The sequence below is a fragment of the Mytilus galloprovincialis genome, chromosome 11 (assembly GCF_965363235.1).
Source record: "Mytilus galloprovincialis chromosome 11, xbMytGall1.hap1.1, whole genome shotgun sequence".
NCBI classification, from domain to species: domain Eukaryota; kingdom Metazoa; phylum Mollusca; class Bivalvia; order Mytilida; family Mytilidae; genus Mytilus; species Mytilus galloprovincialis.
The window spans coordinates 7,550,533-7,563,179 of NC_134848.1; the positions used below are offsets into that span (position 1 = coordinate 7,550,533).

The 12,647-nt window shown below is 34.2% G+C and overlaps 1 pseudogene; it reads right to left on the reverse strand.

Moving 5' to 3' along the window:
- LOC143052019 (uncharacterized) overlaps positions 1–12,647 on the reverse strand; it is a 445,702-nt pseudogene that overhangs the window by 58,893 nt on the left and 374,162 nt on the right.

Genomic DNA, 12,647 nt, shown 5'->3' on the forward strand with positions numbered 1-12,647 from the left:
TAGACGGGAGATACGGTTCACCAGAGAAAATTGAAAGCCCTCTCAAAACACGAGTTTCATCATTTCCGAAACTTTCTAACAAGGAGAATGTAAAACTGTACGAGCTGGCAGATCTATTATCCGAAATTCTTTACGTATAATCACAACCTGCATACAGTACGCTGTTAGCCTATTTTTATTCTTCCGTTGGCGTTCAAGCTATCGTGGAAAAGCTCCCGTATTCTATACAAGAAAAATGGACCAATCGAGCAGCTCGCTACAAATTGGAGAATTCTGTCGCATATCCTCCCTTTGAGGACTTTGTTGATTTTATATCAGAAATAAGCCGCATTAAAAACGACCCCAGCTTCAACCGTTCCATTGGATCTCCTCATACTGTAAATGACAAATTTATTTTCCATTACCTTTTGAAAAATAAGTGCATCGATCAGTAAGTAACGAATAAATTTAAATCGGTTCAATTGTTGTCAAACGCACCCTCACCTACACATGCGCCGCCGAACGAAGGTCATGATAGTTATATTTTCTGCAATTTTATAAACACTTACAGGATATATCTCATCATGTAAATATATTGCACGAAATTAATTAAGCAAGTTACAGGACATGAAGTGACTATTATATTTTCTTACGTCACTCAGGTAATAGAAAATAAATTTGTTGTTTATAGTATTGTGGTAGCGAAGGTAAAGACTTAAATCGTATGCATTTAGTTTTATTTAAAGATGAACCTTGAAGATTGTACCTTCAATGGTGTTACGTGTTTGACCATGCCTTTAGTGATATCATGTATAATCTACCGATGAGACATTACAGGTTAAATAATATGATTCCTTTTATTTTATGTGAAATCAGTATAATTGCACCTCTCAATACTATAAACGACAATTGTTTTTTTACCTGTACAAAATATAATTGTCTTTCTAGGTATATCGAGACAAGTATCTTACCTTACCTCTGTATCTTTAACCCCCTTAGTAGAGGAACCATACGCTAGTATGTATTACTTGTGGTCTTTATATACAGTGATGCCTCCACCAAATGTGTTGCAGTGCTGAGACTACAATGTATATACACAGTGAGATCCTACCCACTCACAATTATATTACAATTCCGTATCGCTAATATATAAGGCATTGCCACGTCCGCGTGGTACCACCTAGTTACTAACTGGAATTGTCTATGGCATTGGGAATTGTTTACCACCGATTGAAAAAGTATTTTGAATTTGAATTCAAATCATATATCGAATAATGAGATTACCATGCTCTTTGCACGTTAAGAACCCTTGAAACAACTCTTTGAGGGGTCCGTAGGTGGCCTGTTGCAAAATTTCTGTCCCTATCCAATATACCCTCATTTAACAGTGGCAGTCCAAATTTACCCGACCATCATCCTAGATGGCCTTTTTTACAACAACCTACCTATTGTATTTATTGTTTAACTTGTTCTCGTCCTGAATATGCATGAAATATTTGCAACTGGACGTTAAGCAACCAACAATCAATCAATCGAAAAATGTATGTAATGTTAGTGTTAATTTAGCTCATATTTTGTCTGTTATTATGTATATTGCAGAATCAAAATAAAATTTTCTTACTTATTGACCTACTTAAAAGATCTTTGAAATGTTTAATGATTATGACCCTTACTGTAGTATAGTGTATTACGTAATGTTCAGTTAAAGTGTCGACGTAAATACAGATTCAGCAAGGTTTACTCTACATTTTTCCACTTCAGAAAATGCCTGTATCAAATACAGGAATATGGCTGATGTGTTCCGTTCGTTTGATGTGTTTCAGCTTTTGAAATTGCCATTTGATGAGGGACTGATTTCGAATTGTCACAGTATTATTGTGATTTCACTTTTGAGCAGGGAAATTTGTTGGACTCGTATGGCTCAAATGAATCTCTTTTTCATTTGATATTGAGCCAGGTTTAATTTAGTCCCCCCCCCAAATAAAAGTTGATACTTTCCTTCCCCCAAGGGTGACTGGGGTATAGAAATATGGTCACTTGGTCTTCTCCCGACCGGCAGTAAAACGCTTGCCGAAGTGGGGCGTCCGTTTGGCTGTGAGGGATGTATCAAGTTCGCAGTCACGTCCGGTCAGAAGGGGACGTTAAATCCGATGCCTCGTGTAAAGAGAGTGCCACGCTCTTTGCACGTTAAGAACCCTTGCAACAACTCTTTGAGGGGTCTGTAGGTGGCCTGTTGCAAGGCAAAATTTCTGTCCCCATCCAATATACCCTCTTTTCCAGTGGCAGTCCAAATTTCCCCGACCATCCTGGATGACCTCTATTACGAGAACCTACCTATTGTATTTATTGTGAACTTGTTCTCGTCCTGAATATGCATGAAATACTTGCTACTTTAAATAAGATGACAATAAACAAATGATTAAGAAATCAATTTAAAAATCTATGTTGAAATAGTCTACATTTATATAATTAACAAGATGTTTATCTGTTTTAAATAAATAAATCACTAAAGAATTTTTATATTTGACCATGGTAGTATCAAATTATGGCACAGGCCAATAACCTCAAATAAAATTAAAGTGTATAATCTTCAGAAGCTTTTATTTATTGTAATGCTTGTGTTTTAAATTGATGTTGACAAATTTATCTATTAGTTCCCAGAGTTTACAATTTTAACAGTTTGTCTAAATGAAATTAGTGTAGTTCAACACACTTGACTTATTTTTTTCATATTACTTATAATTGTTTCTCATATCTCGTATCTCGTTTCTCGTATCGCTGTATCTCGTATCTCGTATCTTGTATCTCTGTATTGCCTTTTACACCTTCCCATTAAAAATAAGGCTGATTTACTATGCGGGTATATAGATTTACAAATTAAAGTGCATATATCATGTATATGGTCAGTTTTGGTGGATGCGGTCAAAAAATTTTGTTGTACAAGTCAACTGGAGGCATCAAAACTACTGAAATTTTGTTACGTATCAGTATTTTGAGTAAAAAGAGGACATGCTGGCACCCTTAATTTAGGCGAACAAAAATTTGAATTTAACTATTGCTGATTGTGGCTGCAGAGTTCAAGGATGTATAACTAACAAGGACGTATACACCTAACATCAAATATACTTCTCTTCAAAAATATACATAATATGATTGAATTTGATCTCGGAATATATATATATATTCAGTGCCTGTTATCATTGTAACCGAGATAGTTTTTATAATAGATAGATTGTCAGATCACAGATAAACTTGTGTTACGTTCTGTGCGTACTTATTTTCAAATATTTGTATTTAATCCTGTTCATAAAACGGAAGTATTAATTTTTAAATTACTTTATTTTCGATGTTTATACTACGCAACAAAGATATTAAAATATTTTTTTTTAAATCAACGAAGAGCGATCCTGGTTACAAGTTAACTTAGTGTTGAGCAGACCAGTCGAAACTTGGGAACAGGTCTGGTTTTGATCGGATTTGTCCAAGCAGAAGTTAACTTTGTGGCAGGACCGGTTTCCAAGTTAACTTATGTTAACTTTATGACAGGACTGGTTCCGAAGTAAACTTATGTTAACTTTATGACAGGACTGGTTCGAAGTTAACTTATATCAATAGCGGACCTGTTTCCAAGTTAACTTTTTGGCAGACATAAAAAAAAGTCCTAGGACCAAGTCCGCTTTTCAAGTTAACTAGATTTTGGTCCTAGGACTGGTCAGAGCAGTCCTATATTCGGTCACAGGTTAACTTTGACCAGTCCAAATGACTGGTTATCAAGTTAACTTGCTGTACAGGTTAAGAGTGCACCCATCTGTAGTTCTGTGACTGCTATTAAAGTATTCTCAGATTTGGCGTTATTCAATATATTCTCTAGATCATAGCAGTGGTCAAACCTACCGATGGGGATCTTTCCATGTCTTTTTTGGACAGTGTTTGTTTTATTTCGTTGGACACTTAAATTTGAGGATAAAGTCATCCACGAAAACCATGAAAATTGCTACCCCACGAATAAAAGTACTTTTACAGTAATAAATGAAAAAAAAACCTGTAAAACTTAATAACAAGTCATGTATACAAAACTTTATTATGATGTATTAGGCAGGTACCGGAATTATGTAGTTCTTACATAACTATGCAGTATTAAATTTACCTCACCAAATAACCCCAAGTCATGCACCTTAATTTAGTGGTTGCTGTTTGTTTAAATGCAACATATTTTGTTTTCATAAATTTTTGGTACAAAAGTTAGGCTGTTAGTTGTCTCGATTGCAATATTTTACATCGTCTTTCAGGGCCTTTTATAATGTAGCTTACATTGCGGTATCAGATTTCAATGTTGTTAAACTGTGTATAGTTGTTTCATTGGCAATTACAACTCATCTCCTTTTTTTATATTGTTTCTCATTCATAATCCGATACTCTCAATACATGCAGTATATGAAGTAAAGATTGATTGATTTGTTGGTTGCTTGACGTCCAGCGGCAAATATTTAATGCATATGCAGGACGAGAACAACAAGTTCATAATAAACACAATAGGTAGGTTGATACGATACTGGTAGAAATTGATATTTTGTGCATAATTTTTTTTTTATAGAAATAATTATAAAAAAACGGGATATTCAACATTATTGAGACACGTGCCTGTTTTTCTTTGATATGCTGCAAATCAATGAACCGTTTGACACGTGTCAAATTACATAACTGATGACACGGGAATCCTACAATTCGTTGTGTTTAATCGACAAATTTGGTGTAAAATTGGATATAAGTACTATGAATGAATTGTTCAGTATTTTAATTTTTTTTTTTGATTCAGAATGAATGAAGTATTTTCCCAAGGGTATTTTGTAATTATTTCTTGGAAATAATAAATTTGTCACCAGAGCAATATATCTTGTGTCGTTGTTTTATTTGATGTTCATATTAATAAATGACTGAAATATATCTATTTATACATATTTTAATTCAAATTAATATATATTTTTTGAAAGTATGTGTTGAAATTTTGATAACCGGCAGAGATGTTTGTTGCTTTTTCATTCAACTCATCTTGATCCAGGGCTATGACAAGTCCGGTAGAACCGAAAATTGAATCTAATATTTCATAGCGTTCTTTGACGATGATGCGAATATTTCAGATCAATACTCATCAAAAAGCGACGATGAGAGTGATAAATATGATGAACAAAGTGGTGTAGCTTTGCAAACACAGAGTACGTTTTCTCGTAGTAAAACGTCTTCGGGTACTCAAATCACTTTCAAAGACGGTGATGCGAATATTTCATATCAATACTTCTCAGAAAACGACGATGACAATGCTAACGGTGATGAACAAAGTTGTGTAGACTTCCAAACACAGAATACGTCTTCTCGTAGTAATCACACATCCCGAGATCTGGAGACTATCACCAATCGGACAGTTTCTCGATCTGGGAGGACTTTACGGATTTCATCAAGACTGGCTGATTATTTATAACACTGTACATTTTGAAATTTCTAATGGACCAAAAACATTCACAAAATTATTAAAGTCACGGACCATCTTCATTTTAAGGCAGTTAAGCTGCCTAATGCGAGCACCCTGGACTTGTGTGCTACCCACTAAATGCTGAAATACATGCCATTCTTATCATCTAGCTGACTACTATATTATTTTTACCTTCTTGGACAGTTTTTTCATACTTTTCATTCTGGATTACAAAAATGACCGGAAAAAACTTAAATTATCGTCGATTTTCCCAAAAGTTTTGAAGTTGCACATAAGAAGTAGAGCACATAAGAATCCGTATGTAGTTGATTAACCCCTGAGCTTTTGGCTAAGATGTCAAAGAACAAATGTATGACATATTTAAAGATTTCACTAATTGCAAAACTCGTAGGAATATTGTTTGTCGTCAATACGCAGTCAGCTACGTATATATACGTCAGTAGTCAAAAATATAAGTTCAACTGATCATGCTGTTGGCGTCAATTTTGAATTAAAGACAAAAATTTTAATTTGGACGCAAGGGTTCAAATTAGCGGTGGTCTGAGGTCTGTGCGCGGGTATGTTAAGGTACAAGTAATATTTTCAGGGGGAAGCAACTATTGGTGTTCTCGTGAATATTCATCATCAATGGTGCGTATTGCGTTATCAGCGTCTCGGTTGTCGATGGTCTAAATTTTCAATTGCTCGTTTTGTATGTCCCTATTTTTTACATTTTCTATATAACATGATGTATTTCGATCTACACTTTCATTTATTAATAAGAAATAGTATTTGTTTTGTTTTAATAGCTTGAGATTACTGGAAAATATTTTCAGTCGATCGGGAAAAGTAGGTGGGGCTTATTTTCCTTATTTGGAAACTGATTCGTTTTGAAGCTGACAATTAATTGAAGCACCTGCAGTCGGCCGATCATTTAGCTGAGACTTTGTAGACCGTTTGCGAAGGAAAAGCGAAATTTAAAGTTTATAAGTAGAGCCATGTGGCTGTTATTGTTTATATGTAAGTATAAAAACACTCGTTGTGCCGTTTAATTAGGTTTAGTTCGTCATTTCGAGTAGAAAAGTGATACCACGTGCCAATATTTAACTGTCTGGAGGCTGTAGCCTGAAAAAAATAGACTGACCATGCGGTCGATATGTGTTAATCAATTGAAAATAGTAACTGTCTCTTGAATTGCTGAGATTTTTCTCTTGTTTACTTGTTTTATCTAATTTAAACTGCTCTAGACTGTAACATGTGTATAGTACTGAAAAAAATTTAATTTGTGGACAGAAATTTTCTTTGGACCCAAAATTCCACTCATACTTTGAGCAATATCTGGCATGTGGAGTCAGGACTTGAGCTAAAGACCACCCTCTGGCAGTAATCATTTTCATCAACAGACCTAGTCAAATTATTTGCATATATACATGTATAAATATTTTGCTATGATTTTTGGTGGTTTTTTTTATGGGGAGGGCCTGAATTTGAACCCTTTTCTCCATTGGTATTGTTGTTGAAAGAAGTATACAAGTACTTATCATCCTTCCCTACGACTATATCAATTGTAACACTCTCCAAATGTAGGTGTGAATACGTTTTCACAGTCTCGCCCATGTAACTCTGAGGGATATAATTTAACTGCTCAACAATCTCCATCAGTCCCTCGTTTACAAGTTGATGTTGTGGAGAACATGGATTCAGAATAAAAGATTATAAGTCTAAAATAAGGGTTCTGTGTGTACACCGACACGTGTCGTGCAAAAGGCATTTTCAAATATGGGTTCTCTTCGCGTTCGAAACGTCAAATTCGAGAAATCGGGGGGAAAATCATCGTGGTACCGTAAATGTTATATTATAAAAGTAAAAATACACTTAAAAAATCAGAATTTGTAAATATGTTTTACAGTTTATTGTTTAATAAATCATATAAGCCTTACAAATTGACATAGAGTGTAGTACCCTAGAATGTGTTCAGACGTGTTTTTTTTTCAATTTTCAGTGGCAAATATCTGAAGCATATGCAAAATAACCTCATGTAAATTACACAGGCTATATTTCGATGTCAAAGAAAGGCTAATCAAATAACGTTGGAAATAGTGAGTCATTCATTTTTGTAAAGCCAGGTCATGAGATAATTGTCAATAGAAAATTCAACAAAAAAAAACTATGTAGCGTTCGATTGGTCTTGATTATTTTTTATTATCTAACCTTACTACAAGTGGCTGCGTGTTTATAAATCTAACTCGGCTACAAAATATACCCTTTATTCTGGAGTCTTTTTTTAATGACATATATTTTTTTCTTCTTTAGAATACCTTTACAGATACATTTTTTTTTGAAGAAACGGCTTTTTATTCGACTTCCAGAGTCGTCGTTTACTTGCGCCGACCAAAAGATGAGCCGTTTCCAAAGAAAGAAATATCTGTTTTATTTATGTTGACATTTTTATGATTCATATTACTGGTCTTTTTGATTATTTTGTCGTTTGATCGCATTCAAACTTATCCTTATTCTTTCTTGCATTTCTGCTATCTATACCGCATCATTACCAGGACAGATTACTGAATCTAAGTGAGATTTGAAATATTTCACAATTTCAGACATTTACACCCGATCCCACGTCCTTCTTATTCTTCTTCTCAGCTTGCTTATTTTGCTTGTTGAGACTAGGTATAGCAAAACTCATAAATCTAAAACAAACTGACAACGCCAAGGCTAAAAATGAAAAAGACAAACAGAAAAACAATAGTACACATGACACAACATAGAAAACTAAAGAATAAACAACACGAACCCCACCTAAAACTAGGGGTGATCTCAGGTGCTCCGGAGGGGTAAGCAGATCCTGCTCCACATGTGGCACCCGTCGTGTTGCTTATGCGATTACAAATCCGGTAAATAGTCTAATTCGGTAGGTCATATTCATGAAAGGGAAAGGGATTGTAGTTCCGACGTAAGGAACATATCCGATATCATTTGTGAAACTTTTTCCGATAACTTTTACACCACTGGGTCGATGCAACTGCTGGTGGACGTTTCGTCCCCGAGGGTATCACCAGCTTAGTATTCAACACAAATATCAAGTATGTGGTCATTTTTAAAAATTTCCTATTTAATAAACTTTCGAAAATTAAGGATTTTTTAATCCCAGGCTTAAATTACCTTAGCCGTGTTTGACAAAGTTTTTGGAATTGAAGATCCTCAATGCTCTTCAACTATTTTTTTTATTAGCTTTACACATATATTGGCATAAGCGTCACTAATGCGTCTTGTGTAGATGAAACGCGCGTCTGGCGGACTAATTATAATCCTTATAATTGACACATAATAGTAGTTGGGTAAATCCTAGCACTGCAGAAACATGTCGTAGGAATAAAGCATATTTTGACAAGAGAAGCTAAATTATGCAGGACACATGTGTCAAACTCTTTGCGAAATACATGGTTGTTCTATTAGCAACACTAATGTGCGAGACGGTCAGGTCTTATGAAAAAAAGTCTTAAAAAATTGTTTATTCTCATCAGTGCATATGTTTTAATAAATGTAAATTGATTTCAGAGAGGAAATCCCAATAGACATACTGATTGGTCCTCATTCAGGATGGGTTTACATTTATCAATTTATAAAATATTCGTTGGATACACATTCTGGATTTTGTGGGTGTAGGTGCACCGCAAATTTAAATTTTCGTCAAACTAGGAATTTTCTAAAGGCATATACGTTTGCAGACATTTGATAAAAAATATTGAAAACAACACGTTATTAATTTCTTGCGTCCGAAGCGCTTCTCTGGATTTACCTTCATTAGGAACGCTCAAAGCCAAACATTTGAAATCCAAAGATGTATAAGTACCGAAACCGTTGAAGAGCTATATATAAAAAATACCTAAAATAAATAGCCAAATTCATCTAAAGCCACCAATCTAATTATAAATGAAACCCGATTTTTTAACATTTAATGAAAGTTGGTACTAAAGGAATTATGAATACTCGAAAATGTACGGAAAATGGGATAGTGATGGGTCTTAGTGGATAAGTTGTTAATAGGTTTTAAAAAAAATAAGCTTTTGTTTATTTACAATATAAGTTATAAAATATGTGCGGTTTAAATGTTTTTAAAAGAGTTATATATACCATTTCCCCTTCGATAAATTTAATTAGATTGAAGAATTTTCTGTATAGTTAAAGAAATGATAGAGCTAAATTCATTTAAGTGACCTTACCTAGATTTTGCCGCTAATTACACAATAATTGATTACATAATGATTGCATAATAAAAATATTGCATTCATTTAAAAGATAAAGCTTTTATCTATCTATATATACCTCTTATTATTTCTATGCATTCATAAGAAAGTTACAACATTCCAAAGGTTAGTGATTGGAAGTAGAAGAATCTTTGTATTGTCCTTTAGTGGCAACCTCAAACTTTCTAGTGCAACTTTTCTAGATATAATTTTTAGTATTCGGCAATTGTTCTGACATCGAAGAAGCTCAAACTCAGTATAATATTTCAGTTTGTTTAACCCCTCATCGCTGATTAGTTATTTTCTAAAGAAATCTTCGCGAAATTGAATTTTCTTGCTTCCTATGCTTGCTCTTTTGATCATCATCACCTTCTTTTCGAACAAACCGATAAATTCACAAGTCTTGGGTTTTAAATGCTTCTGCCTGTTCTAGTAGGCAGCAGTAAATCTGGAACTTTATGGTCTAAATCATAAATTCCTATCTTGAAGATTCTGTGAAATTCACCACTCTGTAGGCGAGTATATGCGTAAGAAAATTAAATATCTCCCAAGTTATATCTATGGCATTTTCTCTTACAGTATGAAATGAGTCACAATTAAATTGTTTAACAGACATGCAGACAAATTCAAAAGATATACCATAAATCTATGTTCATTAGGGTTCTTATATTATGTTGATTTAAGACATAAGGTGTTTAAATATTTCCCCCCGAGAGTGGATACATAAGGTATACCCTCTGGTCAGTATAGGGGTTCGTTTCCAACCTTGCAAGGTGATCTTTCACCTGCTCCTATCAAATTCAAATAATTTTGTTTAACGGCAGTAAAACGCTTGCCGAAGTGGGGCGTCCGTTTGGCTGTACGGGATGTATTATGTTCGCAGTCACGTCCGGTCAAAAGGGGAACGTTAAATCCGATGCCTCGTGTACAGAGAGTGCCACGCTCTCTACACGTTAAGAACACTTGCAACAACTCATTTGAGGGGTCCGAAGGTTGCCTGTTGTAAGGCAAAATTCCTGTCAAAGATATTCTCATTTTTTAGTGGCAGTCCAAATTTTCCCGATCATCATCACAGGTGGCCTCTATCGTATCAACCTACCTATTGTATTTATTGTGACTTTGTTCTCGTCCTGAATATGCATGAAATATTTGCCACTGGACGTTAAGCAACCAACAATAAATGTTACCACGAGGTGTTGTTATTCACAACGACCAACTTTTTGTCCTTTTTCTGAATTGTCAACTCGGTGTCAAATGTAACATCCCAAGCTTTGTACATCGTTCATGGAAACCATTATCAAGTTTCAACTCTTTAAGAAATGTGGTTATGTCTTTAACAGGCGCGAATTCTAAATATTGTTTGGTATTTCCCAAATATATGAACACCTGCGCTTATTGATTCCATATTCATTTTTTACGAAAAAGGGGAATTTACAAAATTAAATAAAATAATGAATCAACTAATCAACTGATCAAACACACCCGACCATGCGTAAAATTACCTCTTAAGTACCTTTTTTGAGATAACTTCTTCATCTTTGGGATGGTCTAGCTTGTCAGGAGTATCTTTCCCTTATCCTTTTTACAATTTCTTTTAACTCTTAATTGGTAATGATAGCCCCTTTCTTTGTTAATTTTTTCATCTGGTCGGACATTCGTCGTCTTAACTTCTGAAAATCACCCTCTCGGTACAATGCCTTGGCCTGTCCAGGTAGTTCATCTATATTGCTTCTAATATTTTCCAATATCCTCGGCCAATTGCAGCGATTTTTTTTCATAATTCTTGGCAATAATTATTTTCTCCTTTGGAGAAACTTCGGCACGCACCTCCTTTGCTTTCAAAGCCATTTTGCAACGTTGGGATATAAATGGGTTTTTTTGTATGTCTAATCAGAGGTCTCAAATAAATAAACTACTTCTTTTGGACCAAAACAGGAGGTCCCTTAACTTTTTATCTGCTTTTTGTTTAATTTTATTTACATTTTGATGTATAATAAATAAAAAAAAAAGAAGAAAATATCGCTATTAAGTTTTTTTTATAAATATTTAAGTTTGAAATGACAATATTGTAAAATTAATAAATGCACATTTTTTCTTATTTAACAGTAACTGAAAACCGTACGAAAAAAAACAACATGATATAATTACTACTACCATTGTACTATGAATTCATCACATAACTAGTTTGTAGCTGTTTAAATCCGTCATGCTATAAAAACCATAGATATTTAATTACATTGTAACCTGCCTAATCTGATATATGATTGCCAATGAGCCAACTTTCCACCAGAGACTTCATGAAACTTCATGCAATAGAAGTTTACAATTATAGCCTTCAAATGAGTTAATCCCAAACCAAAGAAGTGAAAAGTATATTTAAACAAAACGAAATTGACTAACAGCTCGAACAAAAACAGAATAATACAATTGTGAAGGGCGATATTTGTGCCATATGATTAACCGAAGATCCCATTTAGACAAATTGGTGGTAGCTGGAACAGGAGTCAGTATACTAGAAGATATATTTTGAAATATCTAGTGGTTTTGGTCATTCTAAAACAGACGAACTACACAATGAAGACTCTACGAAAACACAAAAAGATTTCTTTAAACAGCTTTAAAGGCTTTGCAAAGGGATGAACGAGATTGGAAATTCATTTCTAGAAGAGTCGTCAGATTTGTAAACAAAATACTCAATTTTGGAAATTGTTGATTCGGAAACGGGTAAGATATGTAAATAAACTCAAAAGATATTGGTCCAAACAATACGAAGATCTTTTGAAGCAAATGCAAAAGGAAGGAGAACCTACTTTTTATAACCAAATGAAAAAGAACAACTTCCTATTTTGGCCGCAAAATGAAACTGGAAACGTCTTTGTCAAAAACAAAGCTAGAGAACATTAACAGTGATTGTGATATCTTTTCTAGACTTTTCATTTCTTGTCACAGTA